Below are 9,286 nucleotides of genomic sequence, written 5' to 3' on the forward strand. Positions count from 1 at the left end.
GGGGCGGCCAATCCGCGGAGGGCGCCCACCTGCGGGACGGAGCGCGGAGCCGGACGCCGGGCGGAGCCGGCGGCGGGGCGCGGTTGGCGCTGGGGAAGGGGCGGGGGGCAGGCCGCGGTGCTCCCTCTCCAGGCTGCGGAGCCTCGCGGAGCGTCTGCAGTGAAAGTTGTCAGCGGGGGTGAATGAGAGTTCCCTCTGGAGCCCCGTCCTCCCTGGGCTGAGACAAAACACGGTAAAGAAGCCGGAGGCTAAAAGGCTGTGAGCCGGCTCACGCTGACTTAGCTGAGAGGGAACACTGGTCCCAGCGTTCCTCCTCCAGGCTGCGGACTAGTCTCTTGAGCAAAAGTTCTACTCGGTGAGCGACTGGCGCTTAAGTTGTGAGCAATGTTCCCTCTAAGCTATGGAGTCCTGTGAGCAAAAATTCTACTTTGTGAGCTACTGGCATTAGAGTCGTGAGCGAGCGATTTGGCCATGCTGCATAAGTTAGTTTGCTCTGCAGCCGTCCCTTCCTGAGCTGAGACAAAAATGTGTGAGCCGGAGGCTAAAAGACTGTGAGCTGGCTCACACTGACTCAACTCAGAGGGGACACTGGTTGTGAGCGAGTGATTTTGCCGCGGTATAAATCAGTTTGCTCTGGAGCACCATCTTTCCTGAGCTGGGACAAAATTCTGTGAGCGGGAGGCTAAAGAACTGTGAGCTAGCTCACACTGACTCAGCTTAGAGGGGACACTGCGCCAGGGTCGTGAAACGGGGGCAGGCAATGGCAAAGCGCCGCTGAGCGCCTCTTGCCTTCTTTTGGCCAACCGAAGCTAGCCTGATCTAGGCAGATCTTGGAAGCTGAGCAGGGCGGCCCCTGGTTAGTCCTTGGGTGGGAGACCGCCAAGGAAGTCCAGGGTTGCTGTGCAGAGGCAGGCCATGGCGAACCACCTCTGAACATCACTTGGATGGCCCCAGCTGGCCTATTCTCTTCAGATCTCGGAAGCTAAGCCCTGTCTAGTATTTGGATGGGAGACCTCCAAGGCAGAAGAAGTCAGTGCAAACTTGAAAACCCCATAAGAGGTCGCCATATATCAGGTGTGGCCTGAGGGCACTTAGCCGAGGAATACCGGAGCCACAAGGCAGAAGAAGTCAATGCAAACCACCCCTGAAACATCTCTTGCCTTGAAAACCCCATAAGAGGTCACCATATATCAGGTGTGGCCTGAGGGCACTTTCCGCCACCTGAGGGTCGGTCCAGGCTGCGCTTCCCCCGCCCCCCAAGAGACCAGTAGGAAAGAGGAGCAGATCACATCCTTTTCTGTGGCCCCGGTCACACGGCAAAGTTGCCGCAGGAGAGGCATGGATAGTGGGCGGATTATCCGGGCGCGATCCCACCCCAACATCTGGGAAGTGGAGGGCACCCGTGGCTTACCGCCGACAACACGAGTACCTCCAAGGTACCAGTAAATGTTTGCCACAGGCTGCCTCCAGACTCCCTTGGTGTGATCGTCGGCTCGCGGCATTCCCCTCTGGTCCCTCGTTTCCCCGCCAGCACCGAGGGAAGGACCCGTGGTGTGCTGCCAGCGCGTCTGATCGCGTAATCGCGGATCAAACTGCGCCGGGGCAATTAGCCACACCTCCCCACCACCACCACGATATCCGGCCCGTGTGACCAGGGCCTGTGTGTGCTTTTTAAATGCTTGCAATCTCACTGATACGAGTGTTTAAAATGTTTATATCCCACCGATCTGTGGCAGAAGGGAGGAGGCACTATTGCAGTCTCACCCGTCACTTAGGATTGGACTCCCAAGAAGTCGAAAGAAGTGAGCAGGGAGTGACTCCTTAAAGCTCCTCCCCTGCCACAAATTGTCGTTAGACTTTGAGGTGCTCCTGGACTCTGGCTCTTTTCTGCTGAGTTAGACTCCAGTATCTGAATCCCACCACTGGCCTCCAGACTGCTGGGGAAAGAGCCACCCCAAAATGACGTTCCTGTCATTGCTTTACGTTTCAGAGGGTCAGGTGGAACGAATGGTGGCTTTGGATTCTGAGGTGCATTTGCATTTGACGGTGCATCCAGCCCGTTCAATAGGACTGGTTTCAGAGGACAGCAGACCAGCAGTTAGATTCGAGCCCAGGAGAGCACAGAGACCTCGGTTATTATGCCGCCTCACAGCTCACCAGGATCGCTTGCTCTTAACAGTGAAAATAGGGTTCCCAACGTCCAGATGGGACCTGGAGATTCCCCCCCTTAATTACAGCCAGCGTTCCCTCTAAGCTGAGTTAGCGTGAGCTAGCTCACAGTTTTCTAGCCTCCGGCTCACACATTTTGGTCTTGGCTCAGGAAGGGATGTCTCCAGAGCAAACTGATTCATGCAGCAGCCAAATGGCTCACTCACAGCTTTAATGCCAGTAGCTCACACAAAGTAGGATTTTTGCTCACAGGACTCCACAGCTGAGAGGGAGCCATTGGTTACAGCTGATCTCTGGACTATAGAGATCAGTTCCCCTGGGAGAAAATGGCTGCTTTGTAGGGTGGACTCCAGCACTGTACCCTGCTGAGGCCCCTCCCCTGGCTCCACCCCCCAAATCTCCAGGAATTCCACAGCCCAAAGTTGGCAACCCTAATGGCACGATATACCTTGGCAGCTCAGTATAAAGAACTGTATGAACCAAAATATAAAGAGGGTAATGGACGGATGGTTTGATTCAGTACAAGGCAGCTTCATGGGTTCATGTATTAAGGGGCCGTGGCTCAGTGGCAGAGCATCAGGCATTTGTAGTGCTGGTACATCTTACGGATTTCCTCCAAGTCATGGTAAAGAAGGGAGTTGTCCACCCCTGTGCGAGGTCTTTCCTGCAATTAAATCCCACTTGGGAATTCCCTGCACTTCAGCCTCCATTTCCAGCCAGTGAATGAAGGTGCTGGAACTGAGCCACCGGCTGACGCTCCTAGAAGGCTGCCTGGCTTCCTCATCCATCTACTGGACCAGCAGCTGTTTTCTTCAGATGGTTTTTCTACTGCTTTTTCCACTTGCCAGCAATAGTTCCTCTTTGTTACTTCCGCTGTGCCTGGCCCTTTTATTCTGTCTGGCCAGACCCCCTTCAGCCAACCAGAGACCTGTGTTTCTCAGGCCCCTGGCTCATTGGTTCTTGGCTGGAATCCAATCACGAGCAAGAGATTGTTCGCTGACTGACCAATCATAACCTGACCTCTTCTGTCCTATATAAAGAGGGGGGGGCTCCTCTCCAAAAGTCACACCACGCCAATACTCCCTCTAAGCTGTGGAGTCTCGTGAGCAAAAATTCTGTTTTGTGAGCTGCCGGCATTAAAGTTGTGAGCGAGCCATTTGGCTATGGCATAAATTAGTTTGCTCTGGAGCCATCCTCCCTGAGCTAAGACAAAAATGTGGGCCGGAGGCTAAAAAACAGTGAGCTAGCGCACACTAACTCAGCTTAGAGGGAACACTGCACCACGCCACATCCCCTTAGTCCCAGGAACTGAGGTGATGACCGTGCTTGTGAGGTTACCCAGAGAAAGACCGCCAACTTGGTCAATCTATGCCAAACTATGGGGCGGGGAGGGGCAGTGGTTTGGTGGTAGAGCCTCTGCTTGGCACGCGGAAGGTTCAGTCCCTGGCATCTCCAGTCGAAGCAAACAGGCATTATGTGATGTGAAAGACCTCTGCCCGAGACCCTGGAGAGCGGCTGCCAGTCTGAGTAGACGATACTGACCGTAATGGACGGATGGTTTGATTCAGTACAAGGCAGCTTCATGGGTTCATGTATTAAGGGGCCGTGGCTCAGTGGCAGAGCATCTGCTTGGCATACAGGAGGCCCCAGGTTCAATCCTGGTTACAAGATCTGGCAGTCGGGGATGTGAAAGATCTCCAGTTTGGTGTCGTGGTTTGGTGTAGACGAGCCAGTTTGGTGTTGTGGTTAAGTGCGCGGACTCTAATCTGGGAGAACCGGGTTTGATTCCCCACAACTCCACTTGCACCTGCTGGATGACCTTGGGCAAGCAACCAAAATATAAAGAGGAGGTAGTTACGGAGAGGATAATCTGGTAGTTTTCAGTAGGCATTTGTAGTGCTGGTACATCTTACGGATTTCCTCCAAGTCATGGTAAAGAAGGGAGTTGTCCACCCCTGTGCGAGGTCTTTCCTGCAATTAAATCCCACTTGGGAATTCCCTGCACTTCAGCCTCCATTTCCAGCCAGTGAATGAAGGTGCTGGAACTGAGCCACCGGCTGACGCTCCTAGAAGGCTGCCTGGCTTCCTCATTCATCTACTGGATCAGCAGCTGTTTTCTTCAGATGGCTTTTCTGCTGCTTTTTCCACTTGCCAGCAATAGTTCCTCTTTGTCACTTCCGGCTGTGCTTGGCCCTTTTATTCTGTCTGGCCAGAGCCCGTCAGCCAACCAGAAACCTGTGTTTCTCAGGCCCCTGGCTCATTGGTTCTTGGCTGGAATCCAATCACGAGCAAGAGATTGTTCGCTGACTGACCAATCATAACCTGACCTCTTCTGTCCTATATAAAGAGGGGGGGGCTCCTCTCCAAAAGTCACACCACGCCAATACTCCCTCTAAGCTGTGGAGTCTCGTGAGCAAAAATTCTGTTTTGTGAGCTGCCGGCATTAAAGTTGTGAGCGAGCCATTTGGCTATGGCATAAATTAGTTTGCTCTGGAGCCATCCTCCCTGAGCTAAGACAAAAATGTGTGGGCCGGAGGCTAAAAAACAGTGAGCTAGCGCACACTAACTCAGCTTAGAGGGAACACTGCACCACGCCACATCCCCTTAGTCCCAGGAACTGAGGTGATGACCGTGCTTGTGAGGTTACCCAGAGAAAGACCGCCAACTTGGTCAATCCATGCCAAACTATGGGGCGGGGAGGGGCAGTGGTTTGGTGGTAGAGCCTCTGCTTGGCACGCGGAAGGTTCAGTCCCTGGCATCTCCAGTCGAAGCAAACAGGCATTATGTGATGTGAAAGACCTCTGCCCGAGACCCTGGAGAGCGGCTGCCAGTCTGAGTAGACGATACTGACCGTAATGGACGGATGGTTTGATTCAGTACAAGGCAGCTTCATGGGTTCATGTATTAAGGGGCCGTGGCTCAGTGGCAGAGCATCTGCTTGGCATACAGGAGGCCCCAGGTTCAATCCTGGTTACAAGATCTGGCAGTCGGGGATGTGAAAGATCTCCAGTTTGGTGTCGTGGTTTGGTGTAGACGAGCCAGTTTGGTGTTGTGGTTAAGTGCGCGGACTCTAATCTGGGAGAACCGGGTTTGATTCCCCACAACTCCACTTGCACCTGCTGGATGACCTTGGGCAAGCTGTAGTTCTGTCAGAGCTCTCTCAGCCCCACCTGCCTCACAGGGTGTCTGTTGTGGGGAGGGGAAGGGAAAAGGAGTTTGTAAGCCGCTCTGAGACTCCTTCAGTTAGTGAAGGGCGGGGTATAAATCCAGTCTCCTCCTCCTCCTCCCCCTCCTCTTCTCCTTCTCCTCCTGAGACCCTGGAGAGCCACTGCCAGTCTGAGTAGACAATGCAGAGCTGGATGGTCCGATTCGGTACAAAGCAGCTTCGTGTGCTCATGTGAAATGACTCCACCTCAAACTCTTTGTTCGGTTTCTGACCCCCCTGCCCTTTCCATACACTTGTATCTGGAGAAGCGTGCCTGCCCATGAAAGCTCACACCTTGAATAAAACTTGGTCGGTCTTAAAGGTGCCCCACCGGACTCTAAATTTGTTCTACTGCTTCAGACCGACACGGCCGACTATGTGGATCTTTCCAGACAGAGTCATTCTTTCCACACTTCATGTTGACTTGATCAACTCCACAGACCAGGCGTTCTGTCGCTTATCCTCAGAGGACATCTAGCTGGCCGCTTGTGGGAAACAGGATGCTGGATGGATGAACCCGCTGTGGTCTGGTCCCAGGCGGCCTCCTCTGTGGCAGGGGTTCATCTTGCTTGCTCCCCTTACTCTGTTAGTAGCATGCTGAGGAATTACAATAACAAGAGCTCGAGGAGGAAGAAAAAGGAGGCCGCTTGTCAAATAAAAACACCAGCCCGGCTCTCTCTGCACTCCCTGGAAACAGCTGCTTCCTGAGTTAGGCGGGGAAGCGGCCAGTGCGGCACGGCCCTTCTTCCACAACAGCAGGTCTGAGAAGTTGCTCCGCTCAGAACCTCTCTGAAGTCCTGTCACGTGCTGTTTTTTTAAAAAAGGGTATCCTCTGTGGTTCAACCAAAGGAAAACCAAACAAACATGGATATACTGAGTAATAGGGTAAAGGTAAAGGTTTCCCTTGCTCGAAAGCCAGTCGAATCCGACTCTAGGGTTGCGGTGCTCATCTCCATTTCCAAGCCGAAGAGCCAGCACTGTCCAAAAACGTTTCTGTGGTCATGTGGCCGGCATGACTAGATGCCAAGACACATCAAATCCTGGCTTTTGAAACTCACATATTCCAAAGCTAGCACTGAGGAGATCTGAGAACTACTGTGACAGCAGAGATCAAACTAGCGTTCTCTCAAAGAACCCGCGTCCACCCGGCAGCACCCAGTAAGGCACGTCCGCTGTGGGGCCACTGATAGTTTTTGTGTCCAGACTGGGCTTCTAAGGCCCCACAACCTGCAGTGGAGGTGAGTGGAATGGCAGCATAGAAATGCTTGAATAAATTTCAAATGAGCAAATGTGGCTGGAGACCTTTACAGTGGCTATGGGCTGTTCCCGCTAAACTGAGTTAGTGTGAGCTAGCTCAGTTTTTTAGCCTCTGGCTCACACATTTTTGTCTTAGCTCAGGAAGGATGGCTCCAGAGCAAACTAATTGGTGCAGTAGCCAAATCGCTCACTCACAGCTTTAATGCCAGTAGCTCACAAAGTAGAATTTTTGCTCAAAACGCTCCACAGCTTAGAGGGAGCATTGACAGCTACAATTCCAGCTTCCTGCTCTGAGTTTTCTGTGCACAAAGAAAGAGACCCTCATCCTGCGGATGGCTGCTGTCCAATGGCACCCCCCCATCCTTAAGCACTGGCCAATGGTTGAATGTTAGACTTAGACCAATCAAAAGGTCCAATGTTGCCACCGTCTGTCCTGCTGCCCTCACTAAGCCTCCAAGCAGCCCGGTATCTGGCTTTTCGTATATTCTAGTAAACACAATTTTACTGGTGAGAATTTTACTTGCCAGAGCCAATGTGATATAATGGACAGAGTAGGATTTGGGAAACCCAGGCTCAAATACCCACCACCTAGAGTGGAAACTTGCTTGATAAAATTGATAAGAAGAGAAGAACATAAGCCGCTCTGGGTCCACTTTGGAGAGAAAGGAAGGGCATAATGGGTTAGAGAGAGCCAGTTTGGTGTAGTGGTTAAGTGCGAGGACTCTAATCTGGGAGAACCGGGTTTTATTCCCCACTCTCCACTTGCAGCTGCTGGATGAACTTGGGCAAGCCATAGTTCTCTCAGAGCTGTTCTCTCAAGGACAGTCCTCAAAAGAGCTCTCTCAGCCCCTCCTACCTCACAGGGTGTCTGTTGTGGGGAGGGGAAGGGAAAGGGGTTTGTAAGCTGCTCTGTCTCGGAGACTCCAAATGAAATGCGGGGTATAAATCCAATCCCCTCCTCCTCTTCTTCTAATCTTTTTTTTATACTCACTACCGAAAATAAAACATGACGTAACTTGACAGTATTTTAATAGCAAGCAATGGGCCTGTATTATTCGCTCCCCCTTGTCCTCACCTAATTTCTCTACTGATTGGAATTCTCGACATTGGGCTGGACAATTCTATTCTTCAGTCTTGCTTTGACCTTTTGAAAGGAAATATTTTGTCTGAAATGAGAAGACATCATAACTGATTTCCAGGTGATTTCCTTGCATAATTACATGGTGATGGTGGGTTTTATTTTGAGGGACACAGAGAAGGAAGTCCTGCCCTGGAGCTGTGTCCCAAACCTGCCCAGCGGAGCAGGAATATGCTGGATATGATGGGGGGGGGTTTGATTTGGGAAGGAAAGCCGCCAGGTGAGCAAGTCTGTAATGGTGCCTCCAGTGCATCCCTGCAAGACTGGACGTGCCATCCCAGAGCCAGAGTTACGAAGTGGTGAGTGACCCCAGGCTCAGCTCTGTGATTCCTGTTTTTCCGGCTACTGGTGAGTGTGGAATCGGCAAGGGACTGGCTGGGAGCCGGGCCCAGAGAAAGCAGAGCCTCCGGTGGGGATGAGCAGGCGTCAGACGCCGCTCTGCATCTCGCAAATGCCAAGCAGCAGAAGCGAAGCCGCCTCAGTGACAGAGCCCAGTCGGCAGCCAAGCTTGTTTACTAATTTCGTGACATTTCCGTCTCACAGATTTGGGCCAAAAAATGTCACTCCCTCTAAACAGAAGCCCCCTCTTCTGGAAGCCAACGAGGCAGAGCCGAACGCAGTCCCAAAGCCGCCTTTCCAATTGGGAACCAGAGCAATCCGACGGGGAGCCAGCCAACAGCCCCTCAGCCGCCCATTCAACGCAGTCCTGAGCAGGCACAGCACCTGCATTTTTGCAAGCTGACCCTGGCGCTCAAGAACAGTTACTTCTGAGTAAGCGGACAACATGGTGAAGGTGAGTTCCGACTCTCCAAAGCTCAAGCCCTGAAAAACTTGTTGGCCTCTAAGGCAGGGCTGTCAAACATGTGGCCCGGGGGCCGGATGAGGCCCCTGGAGGGCTTCTATCAGGCCCACAGTGGAACTGGCTGTCTTCTTCTTTCAGTTCTGCTGCTGCTGCGTCATCGTAGGTTTGTAGCTTACAGATACACACCTGAACAGCATACTCAAGATTGCAACAGCACAGACATTTTGATGCCATAATTCAGGGCAAGAGGTGTCAGTTAGCAGACACTGTTAAATAAACCAAATATTGCACGAGCTCTAATGTTTTAGGCATGTTTTTATTTTAAGTTAAAAAAAATCTTTGTGCTTGTGTCCTTTATAAAGTTTGTCTCTCCGCTACCTGGCATTACATTTAATGACACAGGTGGCCCAGGGGCCCAACAAGGCCTCATTTACGTCAGATCTGGCCCTCATAACAAATGAGTTTGACACCCCAGCTCTAAAGTGCTCCTGGATTCGAATCTAACCTACTCCTGAGTAAAAAGGTGGCATGAAACGGCTGAAGTTCTTCCTTCCCCCGCCTACGGTGGCCAACCTCTAGGTGGGGCCTGGAGACCTCCCGGTGGGGCCTGGAGACCTCCCGGGATCACAGCTCCGCTCAGTTGCCCGGGACAAATCAGCTGCTTTGGAGAGCCAAGGTCCTTTCCTTCCCCCACCTCTCCAGGAACCCCCCCCCC

This window comes from Gekko japonicus, unplaced genomic scaffold, assembly GCF_001447785.1.
Source record: "Gekko japonicus isolate JY-2015 unplaced genomic scaffold, Gekko_japonicus_V1.1 scaffold3221, whole genome shotgun sequence".
NCBI classification, from domain to species: Eukaryota; Metazoa; Chordata; class Lepidosauria; order Squamata; family Gekkonidae; genus Gekko; species Gekko japonicus.